The sequence below is a fragment of the Pongo pygmaeus genome, chromosome 6 (genome assembly GCF_028885625.2).
Source record: "Pongo pygmaeus isolate AG05252 chromosome 6, NHGRI_mPonPyg2-v2.0_pri, whole genome shotgun sequence".
NCBI classification, from domain to species: Eukaryota; Metazoa; Chordata; class Mammalia; order Primates; family Hominidae; genus Pongo; species Pongo pygmaeus.
In genome coordinates, this window is record NC_072379.2 from 107217466 (window position 1) to 107233153 (window position 15688).

Here is a 15688-nt window from a genome sequence, read left to right on the forward strand (position 1 = left end):
AATAAGCAGTTGAAGGAAAAGACAGATCCCCAAAATTAAGGGTGTCATTTTATACTGGATTCTGGCTCCCCAAAAGAGGGAAATACTATGGGAGAGGTCAGTGCAAAGCTTCTACCCTGCGTTTCATTGCAAGGCAGTCCAAAGCCAATCAGCCCATTTTATAATCAGCCCATCTCTCATGGGAGTCTCATCTCCCTGGGCAGGTGGAGATGTTTCCTTCCAGGTGGCCAAGAGCGTACTTCTCTGATCCAAGTGTGCAAAGAATCAAGTACCCCTCCATAATAGCTATTATCCATGTCTTAAAGTATATTTCCTACCTAGTTATTACACACCAAAGCTCTCTCATAATGCAAAGTAATTTCTGATACCCTCAAAACTCAAAACCATGAGATAACACAATGCAAAACAGAACAGGGCCTTTGATTTTGAGAGGGATCTATCCTCTTTTAATTCCTGGGATTTCATGAGGAAAACAGAGGGTTTTTTTTTTTTTTCCCCAAAACGGGGTTTTTGGCACTTCCTCCATTTTTCCCAATGAGTCCCAGGATACCAGAAATTATCTTAGGGCCTCTCATGTGCATTAAGGGTGGCAAGACAAAAAAAAAAAAAAGGAGAAAAATAATTCAGCCGACTAAGAAGAAAAAACCTTTTTCCAGAGAAACAAGTTCCAAGAAGAGAAAAACATAAAGGCTTTTTAAATATATCTATAGCTTGTTTATCCACTTTTAATTAAGCCAGCTTTTAACGATAGTGCTCTTTAAAAAAGAAATCCTTTCAGATCTCTTGTTACCCGACTTTAGCCATGCCAAGGGGCCAATATTTCTAGTTTCTGAACTTTACTAAAGGTAACCTCTTACATGCTTCAAAGACATGGTAAGCAGTTTCTTTTTTATAAGATTTAGAATCTCCACAATGTAGTTCAGAGAAAGGAAAATTCAAGAGACGAAATCAGAAGCTAACTATGGGTGGAAAAAACTCAATAAATGGCCAAGTTACACAAATAACAAACCAGAAAGGAATCAATCCAGAAGCCAACAATTGAACCCAAGCCACCGCTGTCAAAAGATAAAGCCTTAGCTACTGAGCTATACAGCATTGAGCAGTTTTCTATTACTTTTCCCAGAAGGAGCCTAGAGAAGCCAAATTCAAGCTTGCAAGGCTTTTAACTGCTCAAGAAAAATTTTTAGGACTAACTATGACATGAACCCCCAAATTCCTGTCCTCTGGATGGTGGAAACCAAAAGAAAGTATCCCCACATGGTCACAAGGTTAAGCTCTTAAGGACACAAAACAAGACAGAGGCATTTCATACAGTATTGGTTTCAGGGATGCGTAGCAAACTTTGTAAATGACCAGCCTGCCAAGCTGGCTTGAAAAGCAGGCTTATAGGGGTCTAAACCCATGTTCTAGACTGTGATACCCCTTTCTCCATTACAGAACACAGACAAATTCTTAGCACAAAGTACACCAGATTTGCTGCAGCCTAAGACTAGTCTCACAAATCCTTTTTTCTATTTGTCATACTCTTGCAGAGGAGACCAATAGTTTACTGTTTTACCAAGACAGAGAAAGAGAAAGAGAAACAGAAACAGAAAGAGAAAGAGAAAGAGAGAGAGAACAGAAACTTGGCTTGTAAGAATTTCTTATACTTTCTGCTGGCATGCCAGGTTTCTGGATTCCCTTTCTCTGCAGCTTCCAGAAGAACGGAGTGGCTTCTGATGTCCCTGCTCGCTTGTGCTATAGCTGTGGGGTTCAATCCACTTTACAAGAGAAAATCACCCTTTACTATTTTATGGAAACATAGACAAGATTCTTAGTTTGCAAGATGCTGCCCAATGGGCTGCATGGGGAATTGAATTAACATTTTCCAACCAGCAAAATACACATAACAAAACAAAGATTAGTCACTTGTTTAGCACCCAATATCAGCCTGGCAAAGCTCCAACTTTTTCCCCTTGGTCCCTGTTGTCTTTGATCCACTCCAGGTGGGGACAGGCGACCTCTGAAGGGTAATTCACAATGGGGTCTCTGCGCAAGGGGAAGAGCAGATAGTCACCCTGAGAGACAGGCCTGTTTAGCCTTCTTTAGGGCTCATTGAATGTGAGCAGACAAATAAGAAGGGTTCTCTGAGTTAGGCCTGCTGGACTTCCATCAGCAGCCCCTCTGAGATCCCTTCCATATATACAAACACACACAAAGACAAGTTGGACAGAAGGCCCTCTAAATTAGATCCCTAACCAAGAACTCCAAGAGTGTCCCTTCCAAACTATCCTCCTATTCTCTGTCTGAGAAACCTCCTCAAAATCTTCCTGATTGAGGAGAAGTCTCCCAAACCAGGACTCTTCCTATTAGTTAGAAAGAGCCAACCGAGACCTCCCAGGAGCTGAACAAACACCCTGCATTGAGGCTACAGACACAGATATCCCATGGTGGAGCTACAGACACCCCACAATGGGGCTGCAGATACCCCACCACAGGGCTACAGAACCAGTCAGGAGAAGGAAGGAAGCATTGGCAGTGCCTAGGATACTCACCAATTCGGATATCCTATGACGGGGCTACAGACAGACACCCTACCATGGGGCTACAGACAGATACTCTGTGATGGGGCTGCAGTTAAGGGACATCTCCCCAGGACTATTTCTCCATTGCAATGAAATCTATGCACATTGGGTCAGCAGCACCCCACCAGTAGAGAGAGAACCAGAGTCAGCCCCCAGTCCAAGATAACTAGGCAGCCACTTGGGCTGGCTTCTGGAGCCATCGCTGGAGTGGCGGACCACTGAACTATGGATAGGTAGCCACAAGGGCAATCCAGGATGAGCCCCCAAATTTATAACCACCCAAGGGGTTCACCTTGGCAACTGCCTAGACAGAGCCAATTCATCAAGACATGGGAATTGCAATAGAGAAAGAGTAATTCATGCAGAGCCGGCTGTGTGGGAGACCCTAGTTTAGTTTTATTATTACTCAAATCAGTCTCCCTGAGCATTCAGGGAGCAGAGTTTTTAAGGATAACTTGGTGGGTGAGGGGAAGCCAGTGAGCCAGGCGTGATGATTGGTCAAGGATGAAATCATAGGTAGTCAAAGCTGACTTCTTGTGCTGAGTCAGTTCCTGGGTTGGGGCCACAGGATCAAATGAGTCAGTTTGTTGATCTGGGTGGTGCCAGCTGATCTGTCAGTGCAGGGTCTGCAAAATATCTCAAGCACTGATCTTAGTAGCAATTTAGGGAGGGTCAGAATCTTGTAGCCTCTAGCTGCATGACTCCTAAACCATAATTTCTAATCTTGTGGCTAATGTTAGTCCTACAAAGGCAGTCTAGTCCCCAGGCAAGAAGGATGCCTGCTTTGGGAAAGGGCTGTTACTGTCTTTGTTTAGACTATAAATTATAAACTAAGTTTCTCCCAAAGTTATTTCAGCCTACACCCAGGAATGAATAAAGATGGCTTTCAAATTGGAAGCAAGATGGAGTTGGTTAAGTTAGGTCTTTTTCACTGTCTCAGTCACAGTTTCCCAAAGGCAGTTTCACCCTTTGCCTCAGTCTGACTCTCTACCTCTCCCTGCTTCTCTGAGGGTTTAAATAGATCATAGGCAGAAGTTAATTGGAGGTAAAAGTTTACCGTTAAACAGGCAGGTCATAGCACAATATCCATATAATCTAAAGTAACCGAGGCTCTCTCAGGGTCATTGAAATATACAAAGGTATTCTTCCAATGCATTTTTAAAACCTAGATAAATTGTGTGTCATATAAAATGCATTACAAAAGGTTCCAATTGAGTCATTGGATTAAATGAACCTTTCAACACCTTCCAGAGGAAAAGAGATGATATTTGGTGTGATGGAGTAGTCAATGCTTGGCTTCACACTTACATGCTGCAGCAATCTTCCAGGAAGTCTTTACTTAAAAAGAGAAATAAAAAGAAAGAAACCAGTGAACTCATGACTCTGTATTTGATATAAAGTACCTTTTTTTTTTTAAATCAAAACTTCCAGAATATTCCCAGGAAGGAAAATGATATCTAAAGCTTCTACTTTCCTTTGACCCACTACTAAAAGGATACCTAATTCATCCCTCCTCGCATCCAACCTTTAGTACTGCCCACTAAATGGCCGATTACTCATATGCTAAAAGCTGTCTGGATTTCTCTCTCTCCTTAAATAGCAAGTGTGGCATTTTGCTAATGTCACGATTAACAGGAAGCTATAAGCCAGTCTCTGACCAGTGAACTAATATAGAAGAATAAGAACAGATGCAATCAACCTATTAATCAGGGTTCAGCGTTCTTTATTCTTCAACTATTTTTATTCTGAACCCATGTTTTAGAAAACTATTTAAAAGAGTCTATTAATTTGGAATCCATTTATTACAGACAGTCATCCTTAGAGATATGATTTTCACCAGAATAATATTGTACTGTTGACTTTATGGAACATAATTAATGAGAGAAACGTTCTGATTATTCATTTCACAAATTCCAAAGTCCACCTCTCTCATGCTCTTTCTTCCATCATCTCACTTTTAGACTTTCTGTCTCTCAGCCCACCCACTGATTTGTCTGTGAGGTCCTCAGTTTGTTTTCCAATTTAAAGGTAACATTTTGGCCAGGCACAGTGGCTCACACTTGTAATCCTAGCACTTTGGGAGGCCAAGGTGGGAGGTACACTGGAGGTCAGGAGTTCAAGAACAGCCTGGCCAACATGGCGAAACCCTGTCTCTACTAAAAATACAAAAATTAGCTGGGCATGGTGGTGGGTGCCTGTAATCCCAGCTACTCGGGAGGCTGAGGCAGGAGAATCAGTTGAACCCATGAGGCAGAGGTTGCAGTGAAACAAGATCATGCCACTCCACGCCAGCCTGAGTGACAGAGCAAGACTCTGTTTCAAAAAAAAAAAAAAAAGGTAATATTTTGTTCTTTTCAAGAATTGTTGTCTGCTTATTCTCCATTGTATATCTTGTATTAAGATTATTTTTCTTAAAATTTAAAATATCTAGAATAGGGTCCTTGCTCCTAATAAAATGATGCTTTTGCTTGTTTCATTTTATACCATGATTATTTTTCTTAGAATTTAAAGTATGTGAGGGTAGAGGATTTCCTTCTGCTGAAATGATGTTCTTGGATGTGACAATAAGCTAAAAGAAGGAAGAAATCAATTTTTTAATGTGTTAAAATGGTTATAAGAAACATGATCATTTATATCATAGCTTCTTGAAAACAAGACATCATAGGCACTGATAAAATTAAAATTTATAAAAATTATTTTTTCCTCTTGGAGCCCTCCATTCAAATTTTTATTGAGCAACTAACTGTCTTGTGCCTTATATACTGGCTTTAGCTCTCCCAGGCGGTCTTTCATTCCGGTCCCACTTGGATAGAGTCCCAGATTTTCTTGCAGGCCCTGGAGGGGAAAGGGAAAGAGAAAATGAGCTGGGATTCTGGCACGGAGAGGGCTGCTGTGGCAGAGCGGGATTGCCCTGTAGCTGAGAGTGGCAGGATAATCCCCCTGAGCCAAGACCAACTGCCTCAGTGAGACTTAAGATAGGCTTAAATCAGACCGCAGGGTCTTATTGAAACTGGAAAAGGACAGGCCGTGAATCCTACCAGCTGCTAAGTTTAACAGCAGTTGCCAGTACAATGACCAGAAACAGGCTCAGTGGCACTTCCATGATGGCCTGTCCAGAGAGAAGCATAAAGATGGAAAATGTTAATCCCAGACCTCCACTCCCTACTGTCAGGAGGATGCAGAAAACATGCTGCATATACCCAGATGTCCCCTTGGGGAAGAAAAGACAGAGAACATCTAACCAAAAAAGACTGAGCTCTCTAGAGAGAAATAGATTACTTCACAAGAGAGAAATGAACTCAGTTTTTATCACCACTCAGTAGGTGGGTGCTAATGAGAAAGATTAGATTGCTTACAGACAAAATAAAGAAGCTGAATTTCTTCTGCATATTTGTGTGAAGTGAGAGAAATTTTGGAAGCCTCGGCTGTGTGTGGTATGTTTGTGTCGTGGGGATAGGTAGGAGGAGGGTTCGTCTCAAAATACAAAGAGGAAGTAGGAACATAGAAGGAAAAAATTAGAATTGGTACATGGAGGTTCTGGCAAGTAGTGACCAGCATTTCCACCTGCAACTTCCCCCCATTACACATGAACACTGACATCTATTAGACAAAATGGAATGAAACAGGGCTAACTAGGAATATAATCAACAGAGTGTGCAGAAAACTTACCATTGACATTGTTTTGGGACTCATGGAAAACCCTATTGAAGATAGAGATGTCTTTGAGATGCAGCCTGAAAGGTGAGTAGAATTTCAAAAGGAGATTGTGCAAGAGCTCAGAAGCAAGGGAATACACATATGCAAAACCAAAATGTCCAGTTTGTCTGGGGTTTAAAACCATGGAGGGAAGAAGCCAGGAGCTGGGGATGAAAAGGCAGGATGAGGCCAAGCTGGGAGGGCAGGACAAAGAGTTTGCACTTCATTCTACAGGATATTGAGGTCCACAAGTGGATTTTTTTCACCTCACTCTTCTGCTGAAACTCCTCAATGACTCCTCTTAGACAACAACTTAATATACCCTGGAACGTCATAGCACGTCCTGCCTGGTGTCCCATGAGAAAAAAAAAGAAGTCCCGGGTCATGTAGGTTTGGAAAATGTCCTACATCAAATTCTGCTTCATCAAATTCTTGGAGATTCACAATATGCATTTGCCTATTAAAAGCTTTAAGAAATCCTATAGTAAAGAAACCTGTTACCATTGTTTTCTTCATTTAAACCCAGCATTTCCTGGACAAATGGATTATGAAATAGTTTTTTTTCTTTTTTTTTACATTTACCATCATTAATATCCCTTAAAATTAGTTTTCCACTTTGTCTCAGAATACTTGGATTCTTTGCATGGGAGTTGAAATTCTTCATGATCTGGTCATCTTTGTGAAACGAACTTCTCCTTGAGCATTTTCTGAGCTGCTGTATTCCTCCAGACTCACTTTCTACCTTCTCTTTAGAAACGTCTTCATTTTCTAACCAGGGAAGTATTTGTTCCTTTTTTTCTCTAATGAACCTTTTATAGTATATGTTTATGATGATTGGTTTTCTTTACTGTTCTTTGAGCCTCTTGAGGATAGAATACATACTTTGTAAATTTCTTTATTTCTATTATCTAAGACAGTGTCTAGCACATAGCAAGGGTGCGATTTATCTTAAATAAAACAAATGAATAATTCTACCTGAGTTCTACAGATAACTATGGTAGAGTTGTGGGAGATGAATTTGAGAAGACCGTGGAGGCAAGGAGACTTGTGGAAACCTATTGCAGTTTTAAGAGAAGACTTAGGCCTGTACTGGCATAGTGGCAATGATGATCAAAAGAGAGGGACTAAGATTTACTGAGCATCTGTTATAGGCCAGACACTAGACAAGTTGCTATAAGTCTTATCCTATTTTCTCATAAACACCTGTACTGGGCAGGTCATGTAAGCTAGTGTTCAGCTACACTAGCCCTTTCTGATAAACCCCAGAGCACCTGCCTGTTACCAGCTCTCTTTTAGTAAGTTCTCTGTGCAGATGTAACCATGCTTTGTCCTGTGTGGCCTCAGCACTTTAGCCACACTTGAGTGTATCGAGGATGAGCATCATCAATCTCCAAGACAGCCATCCATAGGCTGGCCAGTGACTACAAGAGAAGCACCAAGCTCTGTCCCAAAGACAGAATTCTATTTGGAGTAGTAATCAGATCTGACCCTGTCTTCAGACAGCTTAAAAAGGAAACACACAAAAAGGGTGCACTGGGTAGCGGAAGCAGAAGAAAAATACATATAGAAAAGGCAGTAGAAGGAAGGCAATAGGAGAAAGAAGTTAGCAGGAGTCATAACATTAAGAGTAGAGGGAAGTTAGTTGGCATAGAATAGATGGGAGCAGGTATAAGAAAAGCAGAGAGAGAGAAAGGGACTGTCACCATTTAGGCAGAGCTGCTAGTGTAGGGAGTTACAAACTCTAATCTTTAAACGGATGAATTTTGGTCCTGCAGGGTCATCAGAGCCACACCTGCCCTGTTTTGAATCATGATCAGTGACATCTTGGTCATCTGGGTGGTGACTGTTTCCTTTTCTTCCTGTTTATTTATATTTTTAAAATTGTAAATTTATAATTGTTAAATTTATGGGGTCCGAGTGATATTACATTTTTTTAGTACAATGTGTACAATAATTAATTCAAGCTAGTTAACGTATCCATTACCGCAAATACTTAACAGTTTTTGTGATGAGAAGTTTAGAAATCTCTCTTAGTAATCTTGAAATGCACAACAGTCTATTAATAATTACATTCACCACACTGTGCAATAGAACTAAAATAAATCATATTCCTCCCATCTGAGATTTTGTACCCTTTGACCATCATGTCCCCATTCCTCCCACGGCCTTGCTGCTCTAACCACCATTCTCCTCTCTGTTTCTATGAGTTAGATTGTTTTTATTCCACATATAAATGAAAATATGAGGTGTTTGTCTTTCTGTGCTTGGCTTATTTCATTTAGCACAATGCTCTCCAATTCCATCTATTTTGTTGGAAATGACAGAATTTCTTTCTTTTTTAAGGCCAAATATATTATTCTGTTGTGTAAGTATACCACATTTTCTTTATTCATTTACCAATTCATTGGTGATCATCTAGGTTGATTCCATAATTTGGTTATTGTGAATACTGCTGCAATGAACATGGGAGTGCAAACATTTCTTCGACAAACTAATTTCACATCTTTTGGTTAAATATCGAGAAGTGGCATTACTGACTCATATGGTGATTCTATTTTTGGGTTTTTTGAGAAACCTGCATACTGTTTTCCATAATGACTGGACTAATTTACATTCCCACTAACAGTGTACAGGGGTTTGCTTTTCTTTATATCCTCGCCAACGCTTGTTATCGTTTGTCTTTTTGGTAATAGTCATTCTGACAGGTGTGAGACATATCTCATTGTAGTTTTAATTTGCATTTCCCTATTGATTGGCAATGTTGAACATTTTTTTCATATGCCTGTTGGCCATTTCTATGTCTTCCTTTGAGAAAGTCTATTTCAGTCCTTTGCCCATTTTTCAATTGGGTTTTTTTGGTTTGTTTTTATCCTATTGAGTTCATTGGGCCCCTTATATATTTTGGATATTAACCCCTTATCAAATGTATGGCTTGCAAATGTTTTTCTTCAATCCATAGGTTGTCTCTGCACACTGTTGTTTCCTTTGCTGTGCAGAACATTTTTCTATCATATGTAATATCTTGATAATATCCTGAGATAGCTAGAAATGTGTGTCTCTTCCTTGAGAGAGCCTAGCATAGCACTATTATTTTTATTATAATTTTTAAAGTGAGGAAACCAAGGCTCATCGAGACTAGGTGTTTTGCTCAAGCTCACAGAACTAGTAACCATGAGACTAGAGACAGAAGCTGAAGCCAGATTTGTTTGACTCATAGCCAATATTGTATCTGATTCAATATAAACTTTCACCAGCTGGGAAGCAGAGACTGGATTCAGAAAACACTGCAGAATTAGAATCCATGAGAATCCATGGTGCTTGGTGACCTAGTAGCTGTTTCATTTGCATATCATTAAACAGAAGGTCTTATAGTGTTTTTTCTTTTCTTCCATTTTTTTTTTTAAAACTACCATTTGCACTGTAGGAAGATGATGCAGAATCATGGACTCAAAGAGCTGTGATGCTGTTGAGTCCAGTTCTTCTTGTTCTTTAAAAAAAACTTCTGAATCACTTGTGAATTTGCTTCAGCTTAACAGCAGAGACTTCTTAGAAATAGAATTTTGGGATGTTGAATTTTTTTAGATGTTGAATTTTGGGACTCATGAAAAGAGAAAGCTTTTCTGCTCTTCACTGGTTTAGGTAGGATAAGAAGGCAAAGCACCTGCCTGCACAGAATTCACAAAAACATTCCTTGTCTTTCATGATGGCAACACAGCATTCCTGTTGACAAGTCTTGGCCTAACGCTGCTTCTGTCTTCAGGGAGGACCCCACTTCCTCTTCCTCTTTCCTTCGATTTCCAAGCAAATTGTATTAAGTCAGCCTCCACAAATTTGAAGACAGATGAATGAGACAAAAGGTAGTCTGAAGTTTATCCTTTATAGGTATATAAAAAGAATTTTTTTGGGAAAAATCATAGTATGAAGAAGACTGGGGTGAATATTGTGTCTTCTATAGATAATGCTGTGTGTGAGAAAATGTGGATGCATTCAGTGTCTGTTCTGCATTGCAAATGCCATGAAATCGGGGACTAGGTCTTTCTTGTTTGTCACTGCATTTCCAGCTCTAGTTTAGTGTCTACCATGTAATAGCTACATATTACAGACTGAACTGTGTCCTCATAAAATTCATATGTTGAAGCCCTAACCTCCAATGTGACCTTATTTGGAGATAGGGCCTTTAGGGAGTTAACTAAGGTTAAGTGAGGTCAGAAGTGTGGGGCCCTAATCTGATAGGAGTAGTGCCCTTTTAAGAAGCAGAAGAGAGATCAGATCTCCCTCTCTCTCGCTCTATCCACAGATGCACAAAGGAATGACCATGTGAGGACACAGCAATAAGGCAGAGTCTATAAGCCAGGAAGAGAAGCCTCAACAGAAACCAACCCCAAAGCATCTTGATCTTGGACTTCTCCCAGCCTTCACAACTGTGAGAAAATAAATTTCTGTTGTTTAAGCCACCCAGTCCGTGGTATTTTGTTATGGCAGCACTAACAGACTAATACACTACCCCCTAAATCTTTATAAAGGAATAAAGGAAAGAAGAAAGACAGGAAGGAGAAGAGATTTATCTTTTCTACTTACTGTATTGTGTGGTCTTGGGCAAATCACTGAAGATGCCTCTATTTCTTTTTGTTTTTGAGACTGAGTCTTATTCTGTTGCCAGGCTGGAGTACAGTGGCACAATCTTGGCTCACTGCAACCTCCACCTCTGGGTTCAAGCGATTCTCCTGCCTCAGCCTCCCAAATAGCTGGGACTACAGGTGCATGCTACCACACCTGGCTAGTTTTTGTATTTTTAGTGGAGACGGGGTTTCACCATTTGGCCAGGATGGTCTCGATCTCTTGACCTCGTGATCCACCCTCCTCAGTCTCCCAAAGTTCTGGGATTACAGGCGTAAGCCACCGTGCCCTGCCCAGATGCCTCTATTTCTTAATGGACACAACGCAGATGAAAATAAGACCAGCTTCTCAGGTTTTTAGGGAAGGGTAAATAGGAGAGTATATGTAGACTACAAAATACTATTAAAATATTAGTTGCTTGCTTCAACAAAAGCACTCATTTGATGACTTCTTACTGTGAATTAGTGAAGACTTCTTGCTAGACTACGAGGTCCAGAAATAATAGTTCTTATTATTGACTGCAGAAGTCATTAACACATATTGAAATTTGTATTTTAGGGAATAAAAAATATGATTGTCATTTTTCTTCAACTTCTGTAGCTGTTTCTTTCCAGGCTTTTCAAAAAATAGTGACATAAGATCATCTTATATTTATATTTCAGTTGCTTCGCATGAAAATTTGTGGAACTCTCCCAGGTTTTCTGTGTTAAATGTCATCAACAATAAAGGTAATGCATGCCATTCCTTGCAATCTGGTATTGATGTCTTCCTTCTGTCCTGAATCCTTGTAAGAAATAAACAAACAAAAAAAGATTTAAAAAATTGCCAAGAGGCACCAAACGATCCATGAACTTTTAGGGAAGCTTTATGAAACAAGGTGTGGTGAGTTTCAGTTATACAGGATGATTAAGTTGTAGAGATCTGCTGTACAACATGATACCTACAATGAACAATACAGTATTGTGCACTTCAAAATATGCTAAGACAATAGATCTTATGTTAAATTTTACCCACACACACACACACACCCACACCTGCACACAAAAGAACACAATACCATTTTGGAGGTGACATATATGTTTAGTACCTTGATTGTGTGATGACATCACAGGTATATGTGTATGTCCAAACTAATTAAATTGTATACAATAAATATGTGCAATTTTTGTATATCAATTACATCTCAACAAAGCTTAAACAACAACAAACCAAAATGCGTTCTGTTGGAACCAGTTTGCACTGGCTTGTGAGAGCCAATTGTTATATTTTTATGAATTTTATGAGCCTAATATTAAGCACAACTATTATTAAAAACTAAATGATATAAACTTACAATTAAAAAATTAAATTTAAAGCACAGGTTATTACTCAGAACATATCATTTTCTAATTACTGCACTCCATTTCATGATTATTAGTAATCTTGGAGTTGTTTACATTTGCTGTGTCTGCCCAAAGGGAATAAACCTAATGGTGAGAGGCTGCATAGCTCCTTCCAAATGTGTGTGTAGTGATGTTACCTTAGTAGCTTGAAATAGGATGGAAACTGGCAAACACTACAAACCTGAGCTATCCTGTTCTCTCCACTGGAGACCTGTGGTTAAACATTTACCCACAGATGACGGGGTCAACAAGCAGAAGTGGCTACAAGTGGCCCTTCAAGGTGCTGTCAGGGTTGGTTTCTCATTCAGGATAGCCTGGAAAACAAACCAGCCACGTCCTGGAAGAACCCTTTTCCCAATGTGGGTGCGAGTGAGGCTGTACCAAGCATAACTTTCCATGGGACCAGGTACTTCTCTCCAGCAGGTGGATGGCAACATCTCATGTGCTGCAAAGTCTCCAGAAGCTGGGCAGTTGGTGTTTCCAGACAAACACTGTAAGGGCTGGCTCCCCAAAACAGACTACCTGGGGCAAGCCGCCTGTGTACTTCCCAGTGACAAGGCTATTTTCTCAGCTGGCTCAATAAAGAAGACAATAACATGTTGCAAGGCCCATGGGAATGCAAATCCCGGCTGTGGGCCTGGCAGGGCCATGGCCTAAGTATGCATCCTTCTGATGTAAGGGCAGAAACGGTGGGACCCAGGACTTTCCTTTCCTTCTTGCTTCTCCTGCTTTCTCTTTTCCTTAACAAATACAAGAGCCATACCACGTAATACTGTGCTACGTGCCCTGAATTATGGTATAGGTGAGATGAGACACAAGACCAGCAACAGAAAGAAAAAAAAAAAAAACAAAAAAAACGGTTACAAGTCTGAAAGCTATGTTAACAAGACCTAGCCATCCACATGGCATCTATTTCATTTTTTGGATCGCATCCTGAGAGTTTCTTGCTTATGACATTCAAAAATTTGTTTTTACCTCATATTATTATTAAAAGATGGTTTGCAAAAATACATGCATTACATCATGTTTTAATAAATTAAAAATAATTGGGGAATTTGGACAAAGGGAATGTGTATAATAGAAGTAGAGGAATTCCAGAATATACAGATGCTAATTATGATATCATAGATCCTTGCAAGAGGTAGTCAACAAGTTTTCTCTAGCAGCCATCATGAAGAAGAAAACACAACCATTATATTCACAGGGCCCTTAAGGCACCCACAAACAGACTGTTTAGGAAAAGTACAACTATTTCTGATTCTGCGACAATAGGACCATTTTTGATGTAGTGATTGACGTCCTCAACAACACCCTACAGTTAATATAACATTTAATTTCATTGTGCTGTTTAGTATAATGGCTTGATGTAAGCTGATATTAATTTCCATTGTTATGCATTAATGAATTAACAAACACCTTAGCTAGATTTGGTTATAAGTGTTATCTCTGTCAAGTTTTCCTTTCCTTATCCAAATTCGGCTTGACCCTCTTTTTTGTGTTCCATTGTTGTTTTGTGTCCTCATTTGGTATTTGCTGCAATAATCACTTTCTTATATCATGACATTTATTATTAACTGCAGAAAATTTGTGGTCTTCTGGTCTACACAATGATTGATGTTTAGATTCAAATTAATGAAATTTATATCAATTGTATTAATAAGAAAACTTGATACAGCCAACATGTTTTACAAAATTTTTGACCCTAACAACTTATTACTTGGGAATGCCTTTTTAAAATCCAAGGAAATGGTCTTGTAGTCTGCCATCTCTTGCTCTTATTTCTGTGTACCTTAGACTCTCTGAGGAGTCAGCGAAGATATATTGTTTTTGGCATGAAGAATAGCATCTAAATCAGGTCCAACATCACAGATTCACTTTGGGAAGAGTATGGCAATTACTGTATTAAGTCTATGTGTCAGGCACCTTGCCATATGCTTTCTGCATGTTATTTCATTTAACTCTCACAGCACTGAAGGTACATATTTATTATCTCCATTTTACAGATAAACAAGCTGTGGTTCAGAGAGGATAAATGAACTACCTGATGTCACCCAAGGAGGAGCACGTCAGGATTTTCACTAGGTTGTCTTTCATGCCAAAGTGTGTGCTTTGAACTCCAGGTTGCCATGGTGTCAAAGGAGGGAACATTTGGGCTTTCCTATCAGCTTTCCCAGATGGGACAGTGGGAGAAGAAGTGATGGTACTTGAAAGCTGTCAACAGTCAAACATCAAAAATGGAGTCAAACTGTCACAAACTTGCAGACTAGAGATGTCTCTTCATCAGTGCCCAGCCCAGCTACCCTCTAGGTTGGTCTTTCTGAGGTGGCTGAAATTCATTAATAAAGTGGTGCTGAACCTCTACAGAAAATTGATTTCATATTTCTAGAAGAGTTTTAGGCTCACTGCATAATTGAATGAAAAGTACTGTACAAAGAGCTGCCATACACCCCAACATGCACAGCTCTCTGACTGTCAGCGTCCCCCACCGCAGTGGTACATTGGTTAAAACTGGTGAACCTACATTGACACATCATTATCATCCAGGGTTCCTAGTTTACATTAGGGGTCATTCTCGGTATTGTACATTCCAGGGGTTTGCAAAAAGACATCATGGTGTATCCTGTGTGTTACTTTTTACCATTTCACACATTTGCTCAGGCAGAGTTCTTTTGCAGACTGATGAAATCTCTGTAGGTTCAGAATCCAGTTTCAAGACACTTATTGCTATCAGTTCCCTTAGGAATGATGAGCTTCTGGGGATTGACTTCAGGCTAACAAGGCACATGGACTGATGTATAAACAAGTGCCAACATTAATATTCAGTGGGGATTTGCTTCTCTTGTCACTAGAAAACCTTCTCATGCAGCCCTTCCCATTATCAAGCTTTCCTGGAATCCAGGTTGCTAACCAAGAAATTGTGAGGCAAACATGAATATACGAAATCATGGTAAAATAGACTGAGTAGGCTTGATGGATATTTCTTTTGAGTTATGGCAGAAATTAAAGAATTATGCCTGCTTTATCACGGAGTATGTATCTCTAGTGACTTTTATTATCTAGATTCCAGGTCTCTGGATAAACTCTAACAAACGGTTATTTTTCAACACTGTTTTCTAAACTTCACGCAGATTCCCAGGTCATTTTGTTAGCATTTATGAGTAAAATGTGGTCTTCCAGGTTATTCAAAGTCAAAGCTAAGGTTATAGTGACTTAGTCCCCTGAAGAGAGTTAGAGACACACCAGTCTCTTGCACTACTCATTTCAAAGCGCCTGTTGTGGGTCACTTTTGGAGAAGGTTAATCACATCCTATGTTAATTAACTTCAGTTTTAGAGGATGACTTTTCTGATTTTGTTTCCAACTTTTGGGAGTGACTCTCAGTCTTTGGAGCTTATTCTACACTGATTATTTAGGATCTGAAATGAAGGTG

General features: G+C 39.7%; 1 long non-coding RNA gene across 1 annotated transcript in view; it reads left to right on the forward strand.

Annotated features, from left to right (window-relative positions):
* Window positions 1-14620, forward strand: part of LOC134739882 (uncharacterized) — a 39695-nt gene extending 25075 nt beyond the window's left edge. The window contains exon 4 of the long non-coding RNA XR_010126969.1: window positions 14263-14620. This is a non-coding gene — a long non-coding RNA (uncharacterized LOC134739882). The remainder of the gene's footprint in view (window positions 1-14262) is intronic.
* Window positions 14621-15688: the final 1068 nt, after the last annotated feature.